At 55.5% G+C, this 26,629-nt stretch overlaps 1 long non-coding RNA gene across 1 annotated transcript; it reads right to left on the reverse strand.

Moving 5' to 3' along the window:
- Positions 1 to 861: 861 nt before the first annotated feature.
- LOC144223216 (uncharacterized) lies at positions 862 to 21,617 on the reverse strand. Its single transcript, XR_013332626.1, has 6 exons — positions 19,478 to 21,617; positions 18,975 to 19,037; positions 17,511 to 17,609; positions 16,556 to 16,651; positions 6,718 to 6,798; positions 862 to 4,198 (listed from the first exon to the last, which is right to left on the reverse strand). It is a non-coding gene; the product is annotated as an uncharacterized LOC144223216 (long non-coding RNA).
- Positions 21,618 to 26,629: the final 5,012 nt, after the last annotated feature.

Genomic DNA, 26,629 nt, shown 5'->3' on the forward strand with positions numbered 1-26,629 from the left:
CCCCCTCCTGGGGACCATCTTTCCTGCCTGCACCTGGGGGCCGACTGGTTGGGCACCTCCCTGGCCAAGCCTGGGCCCTGGTCTCAGGGACACGCCCCTCTGAGACGGAGGGCACCTCCCGTCAGCCCCGGGGTGCCTTCCACTGCTCCTTGTCCATCGTCACCCTTGCTCCCTGATCACATGGCCTCCTTCTGTTTTGGTGCTGGTGTCCCTGATCTTTACATCCTTAACCCCTCCTGTGCGGCGTGCGTTAGAGCTCTGACCCCATGCTTTCCCAGGGGGCTCGTGCACTGTCCCCAAACCTCCCGTGTGGCTCTGCAGTGACTGTCTGTCGTGCGCGCTACACACCACGGCTCAGAATTTCTGGGCACCCCACCCCGTTCCGCTGAGGGTCTGTCTATCCCTGAGCCATACTGTCTTAGAGCCCAGAGCGTTTAAACACATGGCCAGCCAGACCCCCTTTCATGTCTGTGTTCCGAGAGGAAATCCCACCAACCACCACCCATTCCCTTTCCCCCCAACATAAGTCATCTCTGTCCACAGCAACGTTTAAAGATAGCAATACAGAGACTGACGTCCTGGAAAACTAAAACTTCTAACTTCCCAGAAGCAGAGAGGAGTGAGTGAGGGTGCAGGGTAATAATCTGGGGATTATCCCCAAAAGCCTGCTGTATAAACCCAACGTGTTGTGCACCTTCCCAAACCACGACTCTCATACCCAGAACACGCATGGTGACTATTTATTTTAATTTGTGGAACTAAAGTACCAAGTGCAGGTTCAAGCCATGAAATGATGCATGGAGACTGGTTTGGAACGACAGAGCGCCCCCCCACCCCCCGCAGAGAACAGGACGGGCCGAGCAGCAGGTGCCCCATCCCTGGAATCATACACGGCGCCCTCACCCTCCTTCTCCTCCGGAGTCCTGTATCTTCCTTGTCTCCTCCTTCACCGATTACTCGGAAGATGGGGTGTCTTCCCCTCCTGGCCAGGGCTAACCAGCCCTCCCTGCGCTCCTGACCTGTTTGCGGGGAAACCCACCTGTTTGCGGCTGGGGGGTGGACCCTGGGCAGGGCGGCCGGCAGGGGGAGGGGTTCTTCCTCAAGTCGGCCACATGCAGATTTCAGCCCAAGGAGGGAAAGGGATGAGAAGAGAAAGTACCAGGCGTGGGAGTGAAGCATCCCAGGGCCTCTGTGCAGACCGACTAGATCTGGGTCAGAGACGCAGCGTAAGCACCCAGTAACCACGGAAGAGCGTTCGGTAAGGCACAGCTACGAGACCGAACACGTTTTCCAAATACACGGTTTGCAGATATTTTGCTCCCGGTCTAGAGGTTTTCTTTCCAGCACCGCAGCCCCAGGTCCCCGGTTTCCTAGAGAAGGTTTCCACGCGGTTCCCTTCCACTTTTCCTCGCTTTGATGCCGCCTTTAAGAGCCCTCGCCGACCTCTAGGTCTTGGAATTTTTCTTCTGAAAGATTTACAGTTTTCCATTTCACAACCAAGTCCATCGCTCACCGCGAAGCGACGTTTCATTCCGCAGGGATTTCGGTCACGGTGGCCGTTGCCCGCGGACGCCCCGTCGTTCCAGTGCCTCGTGTTGAAAGGCTGTCTTCCTTCACCGGCTCTGCGGGGCGTCAAGCGGTATTTCTGCGAGCCCGTGTCTGGGTTCTGTCTTCTGTCCCGCGGCTCCACGTGTCTACCCCGCGCGAACCCCACGCCCTCCGGGTGACTGACACGCGTCAGATCCGGGGGCACCACATCCAGTCTTGCCCCATTTACTGTGATGCTGGCTATGGTGTTGTTTGTTAAAAAAAAAACGCACGTTGTTGGGATAATCCACACACCACATGCTTCACCTACTTAAAGTGTACAACTCAGCGGCTTCCCGTGTATTCCCACAGTTGGGCAGCCATCACCATGAACAATTTTAGGGCATTTCAATTACCCCAGAAAGAAGTGCCGCCCAGCTCAGCTCTCACCCGTGATGCCCCAACGCCCCTCCCCCGGCGACCTTTTTACACGTTTTAAATCAGTGGAAACCGTGATATGTCTTTTGTGTCCGGCTTCTTTCACCTGCCTGTGGCTACAAGGTCGGTCCGAGTGGTGGCACGTCCGCGTGTCCTTCCTTTTCCCGGCCGAGTAACATTCCGTCGTGCGGACAGACCACACTGGTTTATCTGTTCAAGTTCTCTGGGGTTGTTTCTACTTCTCAGGTATTGACAATGACGCCCCTAAGAACGAGGTGTGGATATGTGCCCCCGTTTGTCGTGGTTGGGAACGTAGCCGCGGGACCGCCCCACTCACGGTCACTGGCCTGTTTGAGGGACGGTCACGCTGTGTTCTGCGAGTGGCGCCCCGTCACGTTCTGCCTGCGGTGTCTGAGGCTGCCGGTTTCTCCGCATCCTCACCAACACCTGCTCTTCCTTATTTTCTGTCTCTTAACGACAGGCGTCCCAGCGGGCGTGCAGGCCTGGGTCTGACTCGCGGTTCCCTGGCTGTGCGTCACGTTCACCATCTTGTCGGGTGCTTGTTGGCTGTCTGTCCGTCCATCTTCCGTGGAGAACCACTACTTGGATGGTCTTTCCATTGTTGAATTGTAATAGATCTTTTTATATTCTAGATACAAGTCTCTTATCAGGTACATGATCACAAGGAGAACAAGGTTCTCTTTTCTGTTATATATTTAAATTTACTTATTTATTTTGGTGGGGGGAGGGGCAGAGAGAGACAGAGACAGGGAATCCCAGGCAGGTTCTATGCTGTCAGTGCAGAGCCTGATGCGGGGCTCAAACTCACGAACTGTAAGGAAGGGGTCCCTCTCAGTCAGGGGAAGGTCAGCTTTTGGTTCTTGATCTGAGCTGAGATCAAGAGTCCGACGCCCAACCAACTGAGCCACCCAGGTGCCCCTGAAGACATATTTTCAAAGGTATTCTTTGTTCTGTGGTTTAAAAAAAAATGTAACATTGAATTTCTCATCTTAACCATTTTTTAACGTGTAGTTCAGTCGTGTTAAGTATATTTATAATATTGTACAACACCTCTCTAGAGAGCAGACATCAGCGATCTGCCAGGGACCCAACGCGACAACTCAGCTGTTTAGGATGCTATCACTTAGGCTGAAAACATCTTTGTGTGGTCACAATATTGGTCAGACATTAGAGGTGCCTAGAGACTTGGTCACACATTATTCTGGGTGTTTCTATCAGGTTGTTTTTGGATGAGATTAACATTAAAACTTTTTAATGTTTATTTTTTGAGAGACAGAGAGACAGAGCACATGTGGGAGAGGGGCAGAGAAAGAGGGAGACACAGAATCCAAGGCAGGCTCCAAGCCCTGAGCTGTCAGCACAGAGTCTGATGTGGGGCTCGAACCCTTGAACTATGAGATCATGACCCGAGCTGAGGTTGGATGCTTAACAGACTGAACCACACAGGCGCCCCTGGATGAGATTAACATTTAAATGAGTAGACTGAGTAAAGCAGATTGCTATCCCCGATGTGGGTGGGCCACATCCAATCAGTCAAAGGCCTGACTAGGACCAAAAGATGACCTTCCCCTGGCTGAGAGGGATTCCCTCTGCCAGCTGACCTTCCATCCGGGACCTTAGTCGTTTCCTGCCTTTGTTCTCAAACGGGAAACACTGGCTTTTCCTAGGTCTCCAGCCTCTGAAGCTTCAGACTAAGACTAGAACTCCATCATCAGCTCTCAGGTCTCCGGCTTGCCGACTGCGGATCTTAAGGCTTTTCTCAGCCTCCACATTGCATGAGACAATTTTTTACATTTCTTTCTGTATTTCATATGCATCCTGCGGGGGCTGCTTCTCTGGGGAATCCTGATGGGCCCGTAGGCTGTGAGGTTATGTTTCTTCAAAGTTCATCCTGTCAGACAGCAGTAAGCTCTGGACACTCTCATTTTTCAGGCTCAATTAGATTTCCATTCTTCGGTTGCTGTTCAAGGGAAAAAAACCACATCATCTCTAAGCTAATATTTAAATATGTTCATTTTATTTGTCATTCCTTGAATAAAGTGATTCTTCTTTATGCAAAATAGTGATTCTGTTTTATTTTTCTTCCTGGCGGTGGGAGAGGCCGTGCCCTTGGCGGCCTTGGCAGATCAGTCCAGGCTCTGTTTCCCCTTGCGGTGTTTAGCGCCTTTGAGCAAATGTCTGTGCCTCTGTATTCTTTGCTTGAGAGTTCTGCCTGTTAGGAAAGAGGGGATTTTCTTGAGAAATCCTCAGTGTGCTGGGAAGCCGGGCTCACACCCTCCTGTGGTCCGCTCACACGGGTGTGTCCTGGGCCCAGCTCCGGACTGCGGGTGCCTGACCTGCCGCGGGCGGCTTCCTGGGGGCCGTCTCAGGTGCGGCCCTGCCCAGGTCTGGGCAGGTGGGTCTGTGTGTGGGCACCTCGTTCTGCCCCCGGCACCCCCGTGGGGCACATGCTCTGAGCACCCCGCAGAGAGAACAAAGAAGCTGAGGCTTGGGATGTGCTGTCCCCTGCCCAGGGTCATCCCAAGTCGACACAGCATTTTGGGAGTCAGGTGGGGATCTGAACCCAGGTCAGGCTGACTTGAAATCCTGGGTTCTGAGCTGCCACCCAGCCCTGTGGCAGGGAGCCTGGCCCTCTGGGTCTGTCTGCACATAGATGAGCCGCTCAGTGGGCATGTCCTCAGTTTCCCAAATGAGCCACAAGAAGAGAGTCCCGGGTGGGGGGAGCGGGCTCGCAGGGGTGGGCCTCATCCCGCAGGTGTGCAGAGGAGAGTCCCGGGTTGGGGGAGTGGGCTCGCAGGGGTGGGCCTCACCCCGCAGGTGTGCAGAGGAGAGTCCCGGGTGGGGGGAGCGGGCTCGCAGGGGTGGGCCTCACCCGCAGATGTGCAGAGGGGGGCAGGGGGCAAGACAGAGCCCCGAGAGGCCAGGGCGGATGTGGAGGTATCGTTTGCAGGAGGGATGGGGGGAAGCTGTGGGCTCAGGGGAGGCTGGCGGTGAGCTGGGGGATGGAGAGAGCCATGGCAGGTTTGTGGGGAGCCCAGGCCGTGGTGCAGAGAGAGGAGGGGCCACGGGGAGGCTGTCACAGAGGGAGGACAGGGTGGGGGCCAGGCCGCACCCTTTAATACCTCACTGCTACTGCCTTCTGCCTCCAAACCCAGTGGGGGCTCCTCTGAGCTCCGCTGGGCTGGGCTGGGGGTGTCCCCTTCTCTCAGGGGCAGCTCCCTGTGGACTCAGTCCTATGACATCAGGCTCCGGGAGGTCAAGGACAGCCCCTCCCATGCATGCACTGCTGGGGCCCGGAGCCCTCGCGCTGGGGGAGCACCCGCTGCCCATCCCCCAGTCAGGCGGGCACGGGGCCCACGTGCAGGAGCTGCCCCAGGTGAAAGGCCCTGCCTCAGACACTGGGGTCACAGGAGACGTCACTGTTCTCGCAACAGAACTCTCAGGCCCCGGGGACCTGGGAATCTGGCAACGTCTCCCTGACATCTGTCTAAAGCAGCAGAAAGTGGCTGGATGTGGGTTCTGGTGGGAAGTCTGCAGCAGACAGGACCACCTCTCACCCCCCCTCCACCCCCGCCTGCACCGGGCTGTCCCGCTGGGGGAGGTGCAGACCGCGGGGCCTGTGATCTCGGGCCCCAGGGCTGGCTCTGGCCCCGCACAGAGTGGCCCCTGGCTGTGCTTGGTGACGAGTCCCACAGTGCGAGGTCTTGAGTGGCCTGTGGCTCCACCCTGGTTGGCATGGAAACAGAGGACAAGATGGAGGGCTGGCTGCACGAGGATGATGGGGGGCTTGGAGGGGCCGCTGACGGGAAGACGTGGGACCCGAGTGTCCCAGCAGGCTGGAGCCGAGGGCCACCTAACCTGCCCCTGGCACGTGGGTGCCTCAAGGGCAGGGGTCTGTGTCCACGGTGCTCAGTCCCCAGAACTGGGAACAGCGTGGCCCGCGGCAGGTGCCCCGCGAGACCTCCGGTGTAAGTGTTCAGTTCTGCGCTCGGCTCTCCACGGACCTGACTAACGGGGCCGAGCCGCAGCCCGCTGACGAGGCCCTGGACGTCTTCGTTAACACTAGCTGAAATGTGGGTGTGACGCGTCCCCAAACCGCGTGGTGTCAGGGTGCGCGAACAGCTGTGTGGTAGGGAAAGTGGAGGAGGTGCGGATCCGAACCATCCCCGTGACTCCGGAGTCTACCAGGGAGAGGCTGGGAGGTCAGGAGGACTGCCCTGGAGAAGAGGCTCAGAAGGGTTCTGGAAAGTTCCAGGAAGAAGCATGGGGCCGGGGCAGAAGGCACTGGGGGAAAATGCGTGGCCCAACTTGAGCAATTAGGAAGTTGTCTGACAGGGCAGAGGTGGGAGGAGGGGAAGGGCGGAGGCCGGGTGCGCACCGGTGTGGGGACTCCCCGGGGGAGGCTGCTCACAGGGAGGCTCGGGGACCTTCCGGGCCTGGCCCTGTGGTGTGCGACGGCGGCCTCGCAGGTCCCAGGGACGGCTGAGAAGGGAGGGGACACCCACACGTGGCCCAGGACTTGTGGAGTTTGGACTCGCTGGGCCAGGAATCCCACACTGCCAACACAGGGAGCCCGTGTGGGGTCCCTGCCGGTCTGCCCGGGGACTGAGTCACCTGGCCCTCCAGAGAGCTGTCCCCTGGAGCAGACGGTGCACTTCTCTCCACGGCGGGGGCAGGAGCAGCCGTCCTCCACACTTATCTGTCACCAAGACAGCCCCAAGTTCCGTTTACCTAAAGCTCTTCGAAGGCTGTCAATGATTTTTTCCAGAGCTGCTAGGCTTTTAATCTGATAAAGTGTCTCTTTCTCCTCTTCTGTGGGAAAAATTAAGCACAATGATCAAGATTTGACACACAACTGCGGTCTAATTCCAAACTTGTGTTTTTCCAGCAGGGCCGTCTGGAGCTCAGCTTGGGCTCTGGGCCTGTCCCCTGCACTGTCTCCCCAGGGCCAGTGGCCCCGTGGTCTGGGGCCCCTCCTGTCAGTCCAGAAAGGGGCCTGAATCATCAACACACACTTCGTCTGTTCATCAACAAGTACACGACGGGGCTGCGTGTGCCACTTTGCCTTTATCCTGCGCCCCTTGCCGTGCCGTGTCCGTCAGAACGTGGCAGGGGTCCTCGCGAAGCCAGACGGAAGACTGTGCTAAGGAAGGTCGGCCATTGGGAAGGGGGGAAATTCCACTGTCCGTCCCACCACGCCGCTTGGTGGGACAGAAGGGCTCCCACCCAGGAAGTAGAGCCCGGCAGGTTCCAAGAGGTGCCCTGCTGTGGCGGCCAGAATTTCACATTAGAGATTCATTCCTTGGGGCCCACTCTAAACCCCCCTTGCCTCACTATCCCCACGTGTGGCTCAGGAGGGCGATGTTGTGGTGTCTATACTTTGATGTCTCTGGGGTGGTTGGTGGTGGTGCGCAGCGTAGCCCTGAGCAATGAGGCCTCAACGCGTGAGGTTGCTTGGGGGCCAAAGGCACACATGGCCGCCCGCTGGGAGCCAGGCCCCGTGTCCCCGGGGAAATGCCCCGCCCGTGGCAATAGGCCCGCAATGTGCACCTGATCCCCGCGGGGCCTACGTGCTGCGTGAGGGCCGAGCGTGGCAAGAAAGGACGCCGGGGGTGCCCAGCGCCCTGAGCTGCAGGGGCCCCGGAAGGTTCCCGGGAGTGGCCGTCGGACCATCTCTGATCTGCACAGTCACAGCTAGTGGCCCGGCCGAGGGCCCTCGTCCTCAGGGCGGGGCTCTGGTAGGACGTCGTAAGGTGCGCTCCTGGAGGGGCCACCCCAGCGGGGCAGGGCCTGGCCCTGAGGCTCATGGAAGCCACCTGCCACGTGTCCCACGGTGGGAGTTACAAGGCCCGTCCCCCCCTTTCTGCGAGGGGCCCTCAGCCCGCTCCCCGCCGAGACAGCAGGAGGAAGGAGACCCCAGCCACGGGCCAGCTGGGGCGGGGGGGGGGCAGAACCTGGGCTGCCCCGGGGCCCCTTCCCCACCCCTGGGCGCACTTCCAGCTCCTTGTGTCCCAGTGACGCCCCTGAGCAGAGGGGACCGGGGCACAGCCACCTTCCGTACGGTCTATCCAGGTGCTGCTGCTGGGATCTGAAGGCAGCTTTCAGTCACCCCTCTTGCTGGCTTCCCACGAGGGGCGGCGGGGCCCCCACCCCCGCCCGCCGTCTCCCCCCCGCCCGCCTTCCCTGCTGGGGGCCCTGGTGCCCCCAGGCTTCCCTCTCCTTCGTTCCCTCTGTCCCACTGGCTGCCAAAGTCCTAAGAAACTTTCCTACAGGGTGGAGGAGAAAGGTGGCTGCATTCTGTTTGCAGCTCATGGGTCCTCTAAGCGGGGACCAGAGCAGCAGCCCTGCTTGCGCCCGAGGGCGCTGTGGCTCCCGCGTGGGCGGTGGTCTTCGTCCTGCCCCTCGGCCGTGGCGTGCACTCTAGGCATGCAGCTGAGGGGCCCCCGGGGCTGGCCCGTTTCCTGGGAGACGTGGTGGCTGCAAATGGCAAACCACCTGCCAAGTGTGGCTGGCGGAGCGGAGAGTGGGCCCCGCCCGACTCCGGCCCATCTGCCCCCATGGCCGGAACTCTGCCATTAGAGATCCATTCCTTTGAAAGGTTCCCCTTGACAAACTTTGCCTGCTCAAGCACTAATAAGCAGCAGGGGAGCAGCCCTCTGACATTTCGGGGCTCGATGGCAGCAGTCTCCGGCCACCGCGGGACACGCCTCTGACCTCAGAACAACTGTGTGTTCCTTATTTCCCGGGAGGAGACGACTGAGTACCTGACTGTCCCAGTGAGGCCGTCGGTTGGAAGGGCAAAGGGAAGAGGAGGGATCCGAGGGAAGGAGGGCGCACGCACGAAAGAGAACTGCAAGGCAGCTGTCGATGTGATCCCGGAGCCGAGGACAGATTTCAGGAGGTGGGCCTGGCCCAGGGCAGGCAGCCAGAGTCCCAACAGGCCGCCGCCCTCCACCCGGCCCACCTCCGCCGCCGCCTGCTGGGACAGGGGCCGCCTACCCGCCCCATCGGCTTTCCTGGATCAAGCAGATGGCTCAGGCCTGAGGACTGAGGAGGGCGAGGTGAAGCAGTGAAGGGCCAGGTGGGAGGTCACCGGGGAGAAAGGGTCACCGGATTCTGGCTCGGGCTGCATTTCCGTTACCATTTTCTTGTGGGTGGAAGGTCTGCATTTCATGGAACTTTAAAGAAACAAAACCTACGTGGGAATTCGGGTGCCCGCTTGCTAGCATCAGGCCACTGTCCCCCCACCCCCCCCAACCGAAACCTCTGCACGGAAGTCACAATGTAACCACCTGCGGCTCCTGGAAAGAGAACACACGCGGACGGCTGTCGAGCTGTCGCCCCCGAGGGGAAGGATTTCACGTGTGCGTGTTTGTTTCCCTCCTGGCCTTGGCCCGGCGTCAGCCCAGCGTGCTGTGACGGTCGCCGTGGCAGGCGCAACGGAGCGCTGACGGAAGTCCGCTTTCTGGCCCCAGGAAAAGGAAGCCCTGGGAGCCAGAGCGTGCACGAGGGGGCCTGGGACAGGAGAACACCGGGAAGATGGATTTCCTGATTCTGTGTGTGAGACCTCACCCGTCCCAGCCTCGCCCTTGAGCTGGTGGATACACGGGGCCCTCAAAACCAGCAGAGAAGACACAGATTCAAACCGCCACTCACAAATGGCAAGATCAAGTACACCGTGTAAGCCCAGCCAGGAGGAATGGCTTGCTAAAATAAGAGCATTAACGTTCTCCAGAAGGTTCAATCAAAGCAACATAGTACTTACAACGTCCAGGATTCAACAGACAACTATTTAAACGTATAGCGAACCAGGAAAACATCACCAAACTTCAGGGGAAAATGTAATTGACAGTACCAACTTCTAGATGACTCAGATGTGGAATTATCAGGCAAAGACTTTAAATCAGTATTATAAATATGCTCCATGAGGTTTAGAAAAGCACTAAGAGTGAGTTAAAAGATATTCTCTGAAATAACTATGTTAAAGAACTGAAGGGGATTACAGAGCTCAGATATAAAACATCTGAAATGAATATTTTATTGATGGGCTCAATAGGAGACAGAGATTTAATGGAGGACCGAAAAATAGGAGTTATACAACAAATGGAAAATATGTAAAAAATGAACACAGCCTCAGAGACCCACGGGACAACATCACGAGGAAAAATGCATGTGTAATTTGAGTCCTGGAAGAGTAAGAGAAAAAGATTGGAGCAGAAAAAAAAAAATTACAGAAAAAATCCAAATAGTCATATAGATATTTAAATTTTTTAACTTATCAGAAACTTTTCCAAAAAATGAAAAGTAATGGTTTTACCAGTGAATTCTATCAAACATTCAAGGAAGAAATAACACCAATCTTCTCAAACTTTTACAGGAAATAAGAGGCATCACTGGCAGACTCTTTAAAGGGGGCTACCTTAACTTTAACCAAAATTTGACAGTGATTTTACAAAAAAAAGGAAATGAAAAAATTACAGACCAGTATTTCTTACGAATACAGATGCAAAACCCTTAACAATATTTGAATATAGGTGAAAAATACTGAGCGAATATTTACAAGTTAAGCAGAACAAAACTGAAAAGGATAATACATAAGACCAAGTAGGTCTTATCCCAGGAATGCAAGGTTGGTTTAGCACCTAAAAATCAATGTAATTCCTGATTCTAACGTGATAAAGAAAAATAACTGTCCAAATAATTTCAATATATACAGAAAAAGCACTGGACAAAATCCATCATAAAACCCGTCAGCAAAATAAGAAGCGAGAAACTTTCTCATACAGGTGAAGCGCATTTACGAGAAACCTACGGCAACATCCTACTTCATGAGAAAAGACTGAACTTCTTCCTACTGAGGTCTGGAAGAAGGTGGGGGTGCTCACTTTTTCCACTTCTACTTAGACCTTACTCCTATAGTATTAGCGTGGAGTCCGGGGCCCAAGACAGTTTCTAGTTCACTCCTGCATGGCTCCCAGCAGTAGCTGGTCATCTTGTACACTCCTCCACCCGCTCCCGGAGCAAGGGCTTGCTCTGGCCTCCTGCCCTGCCTCCCGTCCTGGGCGAGCCCTGTGGAAAACAGCTGGAGAACGAGTGTGAGATCCTGAGTCTGGGGCCCAGCTATGCAAAACTGACCTGCAGCCCACACTTGGCCTTGAAGAATTAGCAAAACGCTGGCTGATTTCTTCTTACCCACTTGCATGGTGGCCACCTGTCTTTCCCGTGCTCTGTCCAAGCTGACACGGACCTGTGTCCCGTCCCTCCATGGAGATGCTCGTCCCTTGTGGGAAAGCAGCCCACCTGGTCGCCTTTTGACTTCAGCTCTCCGCTGGGCTCAAGAGAAGTTGTGGTTTTGTTGATTATTTGTCTTTTGGTCATTGTTAGGGTGGGAACAATGTTCTTGGCAGCTTTCTTCCTAAATAGAAGCAAAAGTCCTAAAGTGCGTTTATGCTGTGCTTTGAGGTTGTTCCGTTTCGTGCTATTTTTACCCTGGCTCACAGCGCATGTCTCCTCACACGTTCCGTGGGTGAGCTGTAGGCTCGCCTCTGGCAGGGCAGTGGGCTGAGAGCACCACGTAGGGGTGGTAGAGGGCGTGTTCCACCGTGTCCGTGCTTCTACCAAGTGTCTCAGCAATGTCAATGCCAGACCCTAAAACTATGTTTCTCAGCCTGACGTGCAGAAAGGACTAATTCAAACCGTAACTCCCCATGAGCCTGTGTTTATACATTTTCAGGCAATATCAATAGACAGTTGAATAACTGGGATAAGATACTAGCAACACATATTGCAGACAAAAGACTAATATCCTTAAAATAGAAAGAATTCTTAAAAACTAAGGTCTAGGGGCGCCTGGGTGGCTCAGTCGGTTAAGTGTCCAACTCTGACTCAGGTCGTGATCTCATGGTTTGTGAGTTTGAGCCCCTTGTAGGGCTCTGCACTGACAGTGAGGAGTCTGCTTGGGATTCTCTCTCTCTCTCTCTCTCTCTCTCTCTCTGCCCCTCCTTTCCTCTTTCTCTCTCAAAAATAAATACACATTAAAAAAATTAAGGTGTAGAAAAATAAGAAAAAGATATTAACATAGTTCACAAAAATACATTAAAATGACCCATGAAGAGGGGCGCCTGGGTGGCTCAGTTGGTTACGCACGTGACTTTGGCTCAGGTCATGATCTCATGGTCTGGGGTTTGAGCCCCACATTGGGCTCTGTGCTAACAACTCAAAGCCTGGAACCTGCTTGGGATTCTGTGTCTCCCTCTTTATCTGTTCCTCCCCCACTCACGCTCTGTCTCTCTCTCTCAAAAAAAAAAAAAATGTTTTTTTAAACGACCCATAAACATTTGAGAAACTGTTCCAACTCATTTACCCTGTCGTCAAAGCTGTAAAAGTAGAAGACTTACTCTGTCGCCAAGCCTGTGGCGGAACAGGCCCTCGCGCGTGCACACCACCCGTGGGAGCGCAAAACAACACCGCCTCCTGTGCTTCCTGGTGGTTCAAATGTGACCACACGTGCACTCGTCTTTTCACTCAGCAAACCACGTGTGGACGTCCACCCCGAATATGCGCATCCAACAGCATGAAAAGACACGCGCAGAGGGTACCCACCGCAGCGCTGCCGGCAAAGTGCTGGAAACAACGTGAGAGCCCGCGGGCAGGAGAGCGGCTGCATCAGCTGCACTCTGTCCACAGGATGCAGAACTAGACAACTATAGAAAACAGCAACGAGGAAGACTTCCGTAAACGGGCACGGAACGATTTACAGCAGATTGCAATTGCCAGATAGCCATTGTGTCTGCCTTTCACGCACGGAGAGAGAGGTTGTAAGAAAATACACACGATCGAACCTCAGTGAAAAGGCTAAAAAACATTTAAGAAGAAGACATACGATATAAAACAGTGAACAGAGTAATCTTGTACCAAAAAAGGACCACATACATGTACCTGCTCGTTAGTGCCCAAGGAAGTACGGGAGGCATAAGGCAGGAAACGACGAAGCTGGTCCCTGTGGGAGGTGAGGCAGTGGGGGGACAGAGGGGGTGGACTGTGTTAGAGGGACAGCGGAAGTGGAACTCTGCGATGCATGACTTTTTGTATTAGAATCATGACTATATAATTCAAAATAAAGAAGTGACATCAACCACAACGAAAAGGGACCCAAAGCAGAATGGTACAAGTAAGTAACGGGAAGAAAAGAGCCTGACGAGGAAGTCTGGAGGAAGCATCTGACCATACAGTGTAAGGCTGAACGTGAAAGGCGGGACACGAGCTGGCCTGCTAGTTAGGAAATCTGTGTTTCACAGGGCGGGCCGCCATCGGCAGTTCTTTGGCGACTTCTGTTTCCTGGGACTGAGCAAGCGCATGGACTCTCGTGGGGCGGGAGAACCAGGTTTCCTGCAGACAGAAGTGTGAGCCTCACGGGGCAGCTGTGGGACCAGCGGAATCAGTCTGAATTCGTGGTGCCCAACATGTGAGCAGATGGGGTGGACACACAGATCTGTGCCCACACACCTGTCCTGGCTCTGTCCACCGGGGGGCCTGGAAACACCACCCCACCGGGGCGGCAAACACACGCAGCCCTGACTCCGGCTTCCAGCTCCACTCCCCCTCTGCAGCACGGGGGACCGGGGCTCTGTGCAGACCGGGCTGCTCCCAGGGGGACGCAGGCAAAGTGTGTGAGGGGCCTGGAGTGTCTTGCGGTGTAGAAAGTAAGACTCGCTTGAGAGCAATGGCAACGTGTTGAGCTCCAGATAACAAAATGTATAACAGTAGTGGTTTGTTACCCACTGAAGAAAGTAAAGACCAGCACGTTACACGGATCTAAACATAATGGAATCAACAAATAAAGACCTTATAAGAAGGTACAGCTCTTCCTTGCAGATGTAGAAGAAATGGTAGAAATGGAAACTTTGCTTTTTGGCAAATACTATCGTGATAATTCTTGCGTTTAAGAGGCAATGGATGCTGAGGCACCTGGGTGGCTCAGTGGCTGAAATGGCCAACTCTTGATTTCGGCTCGTGTCATGATCTCATGCTTCATGGGACTGAGCCCCAGGTTGGGCTCTGTGCTGAGTGTGGAGCCTGCTTGGGGTTCTCTCTCTCTCTCTCTCTCTCTCTCCCCCTCCCCAGTCCTCGCATGTACACATGAGTGTGTGTGTTCCCTCTTTCAAAATAAATGAACATTCTTTAAAAAGGAGCAATGGATGCTACACTACTGGTGACAATACAGTGAAAACCAGGATATTTTTACAGTCTGAAAGCATCTCCCCAGAAAATACTACTTACACATGAAAAAAATCAAGCTGGATATGGAGACACCTGGTATACAGTACCTTGAAGAAGCGATCAAAGTAAACACCCCCCGGGAATGGGATAGTCTACACCATGCACGTCCTCACGGGACGCACAGAGGAAGACAGAGCATCAATTCTTTCACATGCTTGCCCCGAATGCATAACCTGAATCTAGTCATGCGGGGAATGTAGACAAACCCAAATTGAGAGACTGTACTGAGTAGCTGGCAGTACTCTCCACGATCAGGAAAGACAAAGACGGGCCAGGTAACCCCCAGGCGGAGGAACGACAGACGCGACGTGACTGCTAACTGTCATGTGGAATATGGAAAGGCCTTGGGAAGAGAACTGGCAAATTTGGATCAGGTCCCCCGGCTGGAGTTACGTAAGATGCTGGGGGAAGCTGGGTAGAAGGAACACAGCGAGCTCTTTGTGCTACTCTCCTAGCTTGTCAGTCTCCAGTGATTTCACAGTGGGGCCGTTTGAGGTGTGGCAGGTCCACGTCTTACCCGCCCCGTCGCTTTCCCGTGGCCGGACACATGAGCCGCGCTCCCGCACACGCACCTCCCTGTGCCGGCCGCCAGAGACAGTCTGCCCGTCTGCTCGAGTTTGCAAACAGATCTTTATTGAGGTGGACCGTCATAGGTTTGCCAAGAACATGGCACTCCGTGTGCCCAGCAGTTTGCGTCTTGTCCCCTGGGTGGGTATCGAGGGCGCCTTAGGTCCGGGGTGGGGGTAGGCTGAGGGAGACCGCTGTGGTGCTGCACCCCCGGGGGGGGCCGGCTCAGAGACTCATCTGCACCCAGCGGGCACCGTCCCGCCCAGGCTGCCTGGCGCGTCGGGCACCACGCCTTCTTGCCCCCCACCGTCAGTGCTGCCTGGGTGCCAGCTCCCAATCTACCTCCAGCCTGCCACCTGAAACGGGCAGTCCCAGAACTGAGGTGTGCCTCAGTTTCTCCATTGGAACGGTGCTCTCGAGCTAGGCAGGGCACAGACCACTTCTGCCACATGAAGCTGTTGCTAACACAGGGAGGCAGCCTTTATAGGCTTTATGGTCTATCTTCCCCCCGGGACCAGGGTCTAGCGTGCGTCCCAGCAGTGGAGGGGCCGTGTGGGGAGGGGGGTCTCTGGTGAGCCCTCAGGGGAGTCTCAGGATGCAGCAGAGGACGTGGACAGGCACAGGGGTGGCCTGCGGCGCCGTCTACCACTGTCCACGCATGCACCATGGGTCTGAGAATCGCACGGTCCCTCTGAGGGTGGCCCTGGGGCACCAGGACCCCGGTGGGCTGGTGGCTTCTCGGACGCCCGGACACCAGACTCCGCCCCCTCACCCTGGCTCTCATTCTCTGCCCGAGGCTCCGGTTTTCCTGTCCATTCTTAGTTATTCCTGCTTCTCCAGGGAGCATGATGGCTGTGATGCAGGGAAACGGTGACCCTGAGGCCGTGCAGCTCACGGCGGCCCTGCAGTACGGACCCTCAGTGCGGGCCTGCCCGTAACCTCCCCTGTTGTAGCCCCTCTGCTTCAAAGGCGTCTGGCTGTACTCACGACCAGCAGGCACTGTGAGGCAGCCAGAGGGTGGGATGCCTCCGGAGGAGCTAGAAATGTTCTTCATCGAAAATCCTCTCCCTCTATCCTTGCAAACACTAGAGACTGGCTCCCTGGGGAATGGACTGAAATGCAGGTTCCAGGGCCCGCCCCGCAGAGATGCTCCGCTCCCCTCCCTGTGCCTGCTACACAGGACCTGGTCCTGCCTCGGGGCCCGCCACAGGCCATCACAGGCCAGGCCACATGAGTCACATGGGCTTCTGCGTCATCTCTCGGGTGAGNTGCTGGCTCCTCAGCCTCGGAGCCTTGGCACACTGGCTCATTCTAGCAACCGTGGCTGTTGGACGGACGCTTTCCCCCACTCTGGGGGTTCTCCCTGGGTGGGGGGGCCACTGGCTCTCCCCACCCAACCCCCAATCCCCAGGGAGGGGCAGGGACTCAGCTGACATTTGGGAGGGGCGGGCAGCGTAGCGGTCCTTCCTCCCCGCTGGCGGCCACTGCCTGAGGGGACCTTCCTGCCAGGCTCTGCTATTCCAGGGTCAGACCCACCGGCAGGGTGGTGGGTGGGCGGCTCCTCAACTGAGACGGGAAATCTGCCCAAGTGGGTGAAGCAGCCTCAACCTCTCTCCAGCCACGCATTTGTACTCCATGACGGGGGCGTCCCCGTCCACATCTGTGCTCCTCTGTTCCCCCACCACCTTCCCCACGAGGCAGGGCGTGACCGGGTTGCATTTACCATTAAAGAAAAGCCTTTCTTTGTTCCCAGAAGAGAATTTCTTTTTATGATGCTTCTTATTAATATCCATCTTATAATCCATTTCAGTATAGGCATCTTTGATGAAGACCATGGAAAAAAAAGGAAACGAGGTTTTGATTACACACGCGCGCACACGTGGGTCCACACTGTATTTTACGGAATGCTAACAGAGTTGTCAAGTTCTGCTGAAAACCTGCCTCGGAAAGTTAACATGTAACAGAGTCAGGCGTCATCTGACGGCCGCGAACCCGGCAGTTTGGGCCCCAGCAGATGTTGGGTGACGCGAGTCCCAGGAACCGGGATCTGCATCCGGACGCACAATTTCAAGAAGGTGCTGAACTCCCTCCCCGGCTGCGGATGCAGTTCAGGCAGCGCGTGTAGACTCCTGCCCCGGGCTCTCCCCTTACCGAGGGGCCCAAACGCTGCGTCCTGATCTACACGCAGCCTGGGCCCCAGGACGCGGCGCTCTGGAAAAGCGCGCTCTTCGTCCTTGTTCACTACTAGCCGTGTGGCCTCGGGCAGGTCCCCAGGCCTCAGTCCCGGCCGCGTGGAAAGGGGTCAGTGTCCCCGGCCGCGCCTCAGAACGCTCAGGTGCGCGTCAGGGTGCCGGGTGGTGGCAGGGTCCTGTTTCCATGCCCCCTTCCCCCCCCGTTCCTGCAGCGGCTAAACCCCCCCGGGCCCGGCGCACCGAGCCTGCCTGCACGTGCACCCCGACGCCTCCCCAAACAAGAGGAACCATCTGCCGGCCTCGGCTTGGCCGCCGCAGCCTCCACGTGGCTACACAGATGGTTTGGGACAACGGTCTCTTGCACACCGCCCTTCGCTTCTGCCCCAGAAGTGGCTGTGCTTGAGGAACGTAAAATGACGGGATTGTGTCTTCACAACCACAGACCTAGGAATACGTGCGATCAGAGACTTAAAAACGTATACTTGCTTGCTTTCTTTGCAGTCGTTGTTGATGTCAATAGCGGTCTTTGTGTCAAAAGCAATGACAAATTACTTGATTCCAGTATCTCTTGGACTAGAATTTCATCTTGGGAAAAGCACAGAAGGACACGTTAGAGCCAGTGCAGCGGCGCCTTTTGCTCCACAGGGACGGAAAGCAGCCTGTGAAGCGAGGGCGCCGCGGACACCGGGTCGGGCTTTCTAAGGAGCCTCGTCTGGGGTGGGAGACCGCGGCCGCCGCAGCGACTCTTGAAAACCCGAGGGCGTACACACGCCCCGGACAAACACAGTTCCCCAAAGACACGACGCTAGAAAGCCCGGCCCGGGTGCTGTCCCGCTTCTACCCTCTGCCCCATCCTGTCCCCTCTGAGACCCCGAGCCGTCCCCCAGCAAGCACCCCATCTTTCTCCAAGTCTGCAGAGCGCACGGTCGTCTCCCTCTACGTCTCCCTGGCCCCTCCCAGGAAGCTGTACCGTAAGCGTCAGCCACACGGGGCCCACGCTCTGGTTTCGCTCTCGCTGGATCGTGATCCAGGCAGCGTCCACACGGACCCTCAGTTTTCTCCTCTGTAAAATGGGTCTGTTTTGTCTTTTCAAGGTCGTTACGAGGTTTGCATACTCGTATGCAACTCTCTCGTATGAGAGCTGTTACGTGGAAAGCTCTCAGCAATCGGGGACCACGGTGGAGGCCTCCCCGGGGCCCCCCCTAAGCTGTCTGTCCCCCACCAGCACCCCCTCAGATGCTCCCCAGTCATCCTGGGCCAGCACCTCCCCCAGACAGCCCCCAGCTGTGCCAGGGTCAGTGCCTGCCCCGGGGCTCCCCCCACCAGTGCCTCTTTTCCCCCCTGAGCTCTCCCCCAGCCGAGTCTCTGCCACACGCACGTGGTGGTGGCCTGGCGGAGGCCCGGCGACACTGAGCCCTGAATCAGCAGCGCCTGCCGTTCTCACGTGGTGGCCTCGCTTATTTCCAGAGACACAAATATCTTACTCTGTCCCCCCTCGTCCCCCCCCTGCACCCGGGAGAAGTGGGGGGCGAGTGCCTCAGCCCCCCTCTGGGCTTAGGCCATCAGAAATCCCGGGACTCATCCTTCCTGACTTTCTCCACGGCGGTCGGGACTTGGGGGTCGGCCCACGGGGTGGAGGAGGTGCCGGCGTCAGGACTGTCGTCCCGTGGGTCCCGGGGCGGTCAGACCCCCCAGGAAACTCAGGGGCGTTTGTGGCCCCGCTGGCGCCCCGTCCCTGATGGGCCCTTCACCCGACTAGGCCTGCCTTCCAGGCCTGGCGCCCTCAGGCTTACGTAGCAGTGTTAAGGGTGTGCAGCTCACACCTTGAAGCTCACACCTGCGCAGGGACACAGGAATGATTCTAGGTTCAAACCGAATCACATGCCTCCACCTGGTGCAACGAGCCACCCTCCAATACACAGCAGACACCTGACATGAGGAGTTTCTCACCAAATACTGCAGCAATGTTGTCTTCAAGGGTTTTTAAATTTGGTGGCAGTACAGTACTTAGACCTAGAAGGGAAATAGAAACCTTAATAGTCTAACAGTTCACTGCCCTGGCACCGACCTCTCTCCGAGGCGCCCACCAGCCCGCTGCCGGGGAAGGCGCCCTGCACGGGGCTCCAGGGCTGGGTTCCCGGCTGCGAAGCGCGGGCGAGGCGGCCGTGCGGGCGGAGGCGCGTGCCCTGGGGGGCGCTGCTCGCTGGCCCCGTCCCTCAGAAGGGAACACGCGTCCCCACTCCCGGGAGGACTGCCTTGCACGTGCTCCGGGGACGGCCGACCAAGAGGCGCACACGTGCTTTCTGACCGGCTCCGCGGCCAGTGCCTCTGGGAGCCTCGGGCCGTGGTTTGGGGGGGGGGGGGGGGTCTCTGGTCGGGGGCGGGATCCCAGAGAGACTGGCCGCCCGCTCTCTCCCCTTCATAAGCAGAGCGATTCCAGGAGACTGGCGTACTCGTAAGGCGCGGGGTCCGAGGAGTGAGCCGGCCGCGGTAGACTTCCGTGGGGTCCCGACGCCCGACCCCCAGGCTTCCCGGCCGCGCAGGGGACTTGGCCGCGCGTGGTGCCTGTGTGAGGGTTTCCACATGGTGACACCAGCGGGGGGCTCCCTCCTCCTCCTCTTGCTCAGAGCGGGGGTGTCCTGGTCCGTCTCCTCGACTCGGGGTCAAAGTCGGCCTCTCCTCCAGCCCCGGGGAGCGGCAGGCTGCCCGAGAGGAGAGGGCACGCCCAGGGCCCGCCGGGCAGCGCCACCTTGCCCGGCTGCACGGAGCCCGCACGCGGCGTCTGCAGACTCTCCGTTCCTTCCAACAGTAAACCAATGACGACGCTGATTTTCAAATGGCTTTAATGACGGACAATCTGCATACCAATGGGCTCATCTGCACACGGAGGGCTTAGAACAATGCGGGAAATCTCTGTAAGGAGGTCTGCCCGGAGATGACAATCGTTCCCAGTGTGCTGACCTCCCGGCAACGCAGCAAACAAAAGTACAGTTCTCTGTGGATGAGGCATTAATGAGTCATTAAGAATGGGCACAGCTGCGTCGTGCGAGCACTTTGTTAAAAATATTCCTTTCATTTCGTGTCTGTCCCGTGATTATAATGGAAGTATTGTGCAAGTCAGCCGGCAAGCGTGTGCAGAAAAATATTTATGTTGTAGAATCCCCGCACGGGGTGTAAAGCGCATTGTCAACGGCGGCGGCTGTGGCGAAGTTCGCCTGTTGGCACCTCTGACCCACAGTCTCTCGGCCTCAAACCGCCCGCCGCCGGAGTCCCCAGGATCCCTGACCGCTCCTCCGTATTTGCACAGTGCGCATCCCGGACACCGGGAAGGGCTCGCTGCTGACCTCTGCGGTTGGGCTCTGGTTAATCTGGGGAAAACAAGGCAAACCAGGCCAGTGGCTGCCGCTCCCATCTCTCCTCCTGGCCAGGCTGACCCGCGCGGCCAGCGGCACCAGTGCCGTCGGAGGCAGTCAGCCCCCAGAGACGCGAAGGGGGACGTCAACCACCCCCGTTTTCACCCCAGACTTTCTAGTAGATGAAGTCCTCGTTTCCAGCTTCTCTCTTAACTCCGGCAAGACTTGGAGGGCAAACCTCCTCTGATGGGAACGGAAGCTGCCCCTCAAGCACAAGGCCTGCCCGAGCGGCCAGGACACGCCCGGGACGGACCCCACGCCAGCGATGGCCCTGCGGGCGCCCCCACCTGCCGTGCCCACCGGCCTCTGCCGCATTTCCTGATAAACCTGGAAGTGACTTCGCACGTGGAAACGGTCTTGGAGACGCTAGTCTGCAGGTCTTCTGGAGTCCGTGTCACCGAAATAAATCCCTTCCTCGGGCACCACCGCCTCTCCACCTTTGGATTTTGTCGGCGGCCGGAGCCGGTCTGTTCGGGACCCCAGAGCGGGGGCTCCCGTGCCCCTGGGCCCCGGCCACACGCCCAGATGGACACCCCACGTGTGCTGTCAGAAAACGATTTAGACGGCCCTGAACTGTCTGTCAGGCGGGGAAGACCCGCCGGTCACCTACGAGTGTCCGTGTCTGGGCAGGAGACCGGGTGGGGGGGCTGGCTTAGGGCTGGAGGGGTGCTCGTCAGTGGGCGCTGGGAGCATCTCCCGAGGGCACCGGCAGGCCACAGTCGTGAGCAGGGAGGAGCAGCCTGGAGGGACGCGCCCTCGCGTGGGTGACACGCGGCCCCCGCCTGTCACAGCCCCGTCCGCACCCACAGCGCCGCCCAGGACACTGTCCGCGGGAAGCGCCTCCGAGCTCAGTTCGCCGAAGAGAAGGAAGTTGGGGATGTTCGCTCCACTCAGAACCACGTGGCTTCGCGTCCGACCGCGGCCAGCTGGCCCGGCTCCGGGGACGCGTGGGTGCCGCAAGGGCGGGAGGGACACGGGCCGGGCGCCCTGCTCTCACAGGAGCCCCCAGACCCTGCGGGTGACCCTTCAGGGCCCGCTCGGCCACCCCTGGCAGCTGGGGGACCGTCTCAGCCCCCTTCCTTCCGTCTTTGGTGGCCTCTGTGGCAGGCGTGCAGGGGGCGGGCGGCCTGAGCACGGAGCCTCCTGGCACGAGGCGGGGAGGGGGCCACGGAGCTCCCCCCCCCCCCGNCCGCAGGAAGGGGGCGGATTCCGCCCCTTATGCAGGGAGGGTGGTGTTCCTGGACCTGTGATGTGATGGCGGGAAGTGAACAGGCTCCTGCCGCGTGTGGGGGGAGGGGATCGTCACGCTCGGGGTCTGTACCTGGGAAGGACGGGAGCCTCGCTGGGCCTCAGGGAGCCCGTCCACTTGCACCTGTTTTGGGCTCCGCTTCCGTCTTCGGTCCTGCAGATGCTTCCTCTATGTCCGCAGCACCCGGGGACGCCTGCAGGAGCGAGTCCCTGGGCCCAGCTCGGATCTCTTGAGTTTGAATCTGCATCTGCACCGGATCCCCAGGAGATACATGTGCACAGGAAACTTGGGAAGCACTGGGCTACGGCGGTGGTCACTCTGGCCCTCATAGGGGGAGGAAAAAGTGTGCCTTGACTCTTAGCTGGGTCTGAAAATGAAACCGCCAGACACAGGTTAACAGGAGAAAAATGTACCCAAGACAGATTTGGCGTGAAGCAGAAGACCGCATTAGGAAACAAAAAAGACAGCTTGCCGAGTGTTTCCTGCTGGGTTGGATGACGAGTGGGTGGTGCTGGGGGAACAGGACAGGTGTGGGCGGAGGAGGGGAGAGCGGGACCCCCGGCAAAGAGTGAGGGCTGCTTGTTGGGGTTCTCCCTCCTCTTGTTAGGGTCGGACCTCCCTTTGTCTTCAGAGGTAGGGACACTCCTTTCCTCTGGGTATAAGGAGGGCACTTCTCACATGACATTCTTATGACCTGTTCTAGGGGGCAAGGGTGAGGCGGGTAGAGGTCAGAGTGACCTTCCTGCCTTGGCCACTTTCTCAAACTCCTTCAGCATAAGTTAGTCAATGGCCTATTTTGGAGTAGCTTGTCTGGAGTCCCATCCTTCTGTCTGAAACTTTCCCCAAGCAGGATCATGTCCATAGCCGACGGTCACATACCCATTGAACCAAGGTCCTGAGTATTTGAATGGAAACAAAAACAAAGGTTCATGGTTAGAACAAACTACAGGGGGTATCCGAGTCCAGCAGCCAGTCGTCAGAGACTTCTAGACTTTGGGTTGGAAGCATCTTCAGGGGCGACGGCAGGCCGCCGGATTTTCCTGGCTTGTGGTTTTTAATCGCCTCTGGTGATGTCATCAGATGCCCTAGGGAACGTGCACTTTCTGAGCGGCCCCCAGAGCAACAGATGGGAAGGTTGTCCAGACATGAGCAGTGGCTGTGGTTTCTCTGAAGTCTGTGTCCAGCTGTCCTGTTTTTACTAGCAGGGCTTCCGGAAAAGGACAATTTTAATTTTTAGTAGTTCCGAGACAGAGGAGTGGGAGAAAAATTGGAAACTTGGTTTGGAGAGTGGTGGTCAGATATTGGGAGGAAATCAGAATTCAGGATCCAGTCCAGTTTCATAGAGATATAACTGACGTATACCATTGTGTGCATGTAAGGTTCACAGCGTACTGATTTTCTGTATGTACACGGCCCCGGTGACAGGGATGTAATAAAACCTTGAGCGAATGAACAGGACCAGTACACACAGGGTGTGCTGTAGTTTTCCAAGGAAGCATTATTTTTCTCTCTGCAGTCACCACCATTGTAAAGTCTTGTCAGCCTAAATACGGGGGGAAACTGAGGCAAGCTCGAGTGACCAGAAATTGGGTTCCTTCAGGAGCAGCAAAGGAATCGCAGTTGGGGACCCACACGAGAACAGGCGGCAGCGAGCCCGTGGAAGGTCTGGGGTGGCGACGTTCACGGGCAGGGGCGCCAAGCTGGGGTGTCCAGCCCGAGTCCCAGTAGTGAGCTCCCCTGCTCGGGGATGGGCAGGGACTCTGGCGGGTGCCCGTAGATTAGTAGGCGAGTGCGGTTTTCTGAAAGTCTGGTGTTTTCCGGGAATCAGCATGTTGGCTCCCAAGTTGCATTTTCCTGAGGGCGCAGGCGTGAGATTCTCCACGTCATCCCCTCTGGTGACGCTGTGCCCTGTTTCAAGGGAAGAATGGTCACAGCAGAAGAGATGTTCAGCCTTGCCTAGGTTAAATTCATATGGCTAAAATATAATTAGTATACTTATTTCAGAACTGGAAGGCTTTGTCACAGTCCCTGAGAGTCAGTCAGTATCTTGCTGTCCACGGTGTCCTTTAATTGTCCAGTCGTCATGATTGGTTGGAGTTCTGGGACACCAGGCAACAACAGTCTGCTGGTATCAGCCAAGTTTCAGGCATTACCTAAAATGTTGATTGGCCACAGTCTTTAATTTGAACCTAGTGTCTTCTAAGCCAGTGGCTTTCAATGCAGGATGCACATTAAACTTGAAAAATGGAGGGTTTTTTCTGCATTAATTGATAGAATCATATGATTTTTCTTCTTTAGCCTGTTGATGTGATAGATTGCATTGGTAGATTTTGAATGTTGAATCAGCCTTGGATACCTGGAATAAATCCCACTTGCCCATGGTATATAGTTCCTTTGTAAAAAAATTCCTTATTGTTTTTTAAATAATTTTTAAATGTTTATTCATTTTTGAGACACAGAGATAGAGGGTGAGTTGGGGGGGAGGGGAGAGAGAGGGAGACAGACTCTGAAGCAGGCTCCAGGCTCTGAGCTGTCAGCACAGAGCCTGACACAGGGCTTGAACTCACAAACTCTAAGATCATGACCTGAGCTGAAGTTGAATGTTTAACCAATGGAGTCACCCAGGCACCCCTAAAATTTTTTTAAATGTTTATTTATTTTTGAGGGGGGAGGGGCAAAGAGAGGAGATACAGAATTCAAAGCAGGCTCCAGGCTCTGACCTATCAGCACAGAGCCCAATGCAGGGCTTGAACCCATGAACAGGGAGATCATGACCTGAGCCAAAGTCGGACGCTTAACCGACAGAGCCACCCACCCAAGTGCCCCAGATTGTTCTTTTTGAACATTGTTAGATTTGGTTTGCTAATATTTTGTTGGGGATTTGTGTATCTATGTTCATGAGAAAATGCCGTCGTGTAGCTTTCCTTTCTTATAATGTCTTTATCTGGCTTTGGTCTTATGGTGATGTTGACCTTATAGAATGGGTCCTATTTTCTGGAAGAGATTGTGCAGAAATGCTATCATTTCTTTCTTAAATTGTGATAGAATTCATCAGTGAAACTGTCTGGGCCTGGTGCTGTCTTCTGTGGAAGGTTGCTAATATCTGATTCAATTTTTATCATGGCCCGTTGACAAGGTAAGTTAACACTTGCTGCAACTATGTAAAGTCAGGCCAAGCCTAATGAGACCGATCTGATCTCGTGATTGGCAGTGATCCTCAGTGATATCATTATGATCACAAGGAAGACTGTAGGGGAAGATGCAGAAAGACTTTGAAACGGGTTAAAAATAAAAGCAGGATTAGAGGGTGCCCATCTAGTTCACCATTCAGGTGATCTCACTGTTTATTGGCTTTGAGCTATTTTACACCTCTGTAATTTATACAGAAAGCTGAGAGAATGCAGATAGTTTTTATCCGTAGAAATGCATATTCCATGAGGTGGAGTGCCACTGGTTTCTGCTCTGTAGGTACTGGTTGTTTTTGCTAGTTTTGTATCTATTTGTAAATGCTTCTCGGCATTCATATATTACTATAAATGAGTCGTACTTCAAATTTTTGTTAAATTCTTCCTTAAATTTCTCTTTAACATCTGACTGGTTCCCTCAGTAATTGATGAACTAAATACAGTATTTCTCATACGTTCATTTTATACTTTCTATCAAAAGTCATGCTTTTACTTTAAAAAAATTGTCCTATAACAAATATGCCAGGATTTCTTCCCAGAAAACGCACGCTGGCAGCTAATACTGCCTGCAGTTTAGGGGTTACAGCCCCATCAGCCCATCGGTGGAATCCCGCGTGTTCTCAGATGGCAGGCTGAGTTGCCTCAGTCTACGTACTATAGCGATTATACCACCCGTGAAGTTCATGACACGTGCAGGAGGGGCAGTTTGCACACTTGCGTGTCCCTCACCGAGGCTAGTGCAGTGTCCAGTCAGCATGTGCGCTCACCTGAATCGACAGGACAGCTTTTTCTACAGGGCGGGGGAGCTCCGTTCGGCTCATGGTCACTCACGGGCGGATAGTGGAGCTCCGTGGCCCAGCTGGAGGCCAGAGCCCGTGCACTCGTGCAAACGCTGGTGAACTTCAGGGCTCAGCTGCAGGTGGGACNGCACTTCTGGGCAGCCTTCACTCATGCTTCCCTGTTACTCAGAGAGATGGGGAAACCTAGTCATTCCACCCGTGCGGGGTCGGGAAGGGGTTTTTGATAGAGTTAAAAACCCTGAACAAAATTCAGTGAAAATTTCAAAACTCGCCTGCTACATCATCTTTAAGAATCCTGATTTTCAGTGTAGCCTCAGGATATAAGTTAACGATAATTAAGTTATAACAGACTAACGATAATTAAGTTATAACAGACTGCTGGAGGCCGGCTCCGGCCAGGCCCAGGGGTCCCTAAAGGATGGATGGTGTCGGCGAGAGAGAGAGAAAGAGAGCGCCCCGAGATTTTTTCTGATCACCAGGCAGGCATCTCTGCACTGTCAGTTTTGGTGTCTTTATTTGTAGGTCAAACAATAACATGACATCAGAAAAAGGATTTTTTACAATGGAAAATTGTAATAAGATGCTTTGGAAAGTGTACAGAAGCAGGTTTTACAGAAGTATACTTGCAGAACTACCCCAATTATAGTGAAGCTGAGTAAATTTTACAACTAAGGAAGTAACAGGGTGTTCTTAGTGAAAACCAGAATAACATACATATTTGTTCTAAGTTAATAACGCTAGGATTAGGACATAGGTTACATGTATAGATGGGCTAGGAGTCATTCTGTCTGGCTCACAAGAGGACCAGTGGTTTTGAGCTGGTTCATGAGTTGTTTGTGGAAACCTTTTTGACTTGATGCTGAATGTGTAAACACCACGGAGGCCCTAAATGTGTCGGCCTTTGTATTTGGGTTTATGTTTTAGCTACTCTTATCTATCCTCATCCCAGCAGCCAGTG

The sequence above is a fragment of the Crocuta crocuta genome, unplaced genomic scaffold (assembly GCF_008692635.1).
Source record: "Crocuta crocuta isolate KB4526 unplaced genomic scaffold, BGI_CrCroc_1.0 scaffold31, whole genome shotgun sequence".
NCBI classification, from domain to species: domain Eukaryota; kingdom Metazoa; phylum Chordata; class Mammalia; order Carnivora; family Hyaenidae; genus Crocuta; species Crocuta crocuta.